The sequence below is a fragment of the Papaver somniferum genome, unplaced genomic scaffold (assembly GCF_003573695.1).
Source record: "Papaver somniferum cultivar HN1 unplaced genomic scaffold, ASM357369v1 unplaced-scaffold_148, whole genome shotgun sequence".
NCBI lineage: Eukaryota > Viridiplantae > Streptophyta > Magnoliopsida > Ranunculales > Papaveraceae > Papaver > Papaver somniferum.
The window spans coordinates 1-939 of record NW_020624154.1 but is presented as its reverse complement, the minus strand read 5'-3'; positions in this window follow the sequence as shown (position 1 = coordinate 939).

The window sequence follows — 939 nt, the reverse complement described above, 5'->3', positions numbered from 1 at the left end:
AAACATGTATTTTTCGGCAATTAAACACAAAAAAAAGAATTTTTTCCATAAATAAAACTCTGAAAATAAATTATTTATCAAGTTAAAAACTAGCAAAAAATAATTTCAAGTAGACACGGATTTGGTGCTTGATAAAGGCGCATGGGCATGGGTCGAAACATGTATTTTTCGGTAATTAAACACAAAAAATAAAGATTTTTTTCCATAAATAAAACTCTTAAATAAATTATTTATCAAGTTAAAAACTTGAAAAAAATAATTTCAAGTAGACACGGACTTGGTGCTTGTTACACGCGCATGGGCATTGGTCGAAACATGTATTTTTCGGCAATTAAACACAAAAAAAAGAATTTTTTCCATAAATAAAACTCTTAAATAAATTATTTGTCAAGTTAAAAACTTGCAAAAAATAATTTCAAGTATACACGGATTTGGTGCTTGGTACACGCGCACGGGCATGGGTCAAAACACGTATTTTTCGGCAAATAAACACAAAAAAAGAATTTTTTCCATAAATAAAACTCTTAAATAAATTATTTATCAAGTTAAAAAATTACAAAAAATAATTTCAAGTAGACACGGACTTGGTGCTTGGTACAAGCGCATGGGCATGGGTCGAAACATGTATTTTTCAGCAATTAAATACAAAAAAAAGAATTTTTTCCATAAATAAATCTCTTAAATAAATTATTTATCAAGTTAAAAACTTGCAAAAAATAAATTCAAGTAGACACGGACTTGGTGCTTGTTACACGCGCATGGGCATGGGTCGAAACATGTATTTTTCGGCTATTAAACAAAAAAAAAGTAATTTTTTCCATAAATAAAGCACTTAAATAAATTACTTATCAAGTTAAAAACTTGCAAAAAATAATTTCAAGTAGACACGGACTTGGTGCTTGGTACAGGCGCATGGGCATGGGTCGAAACATGTATTTT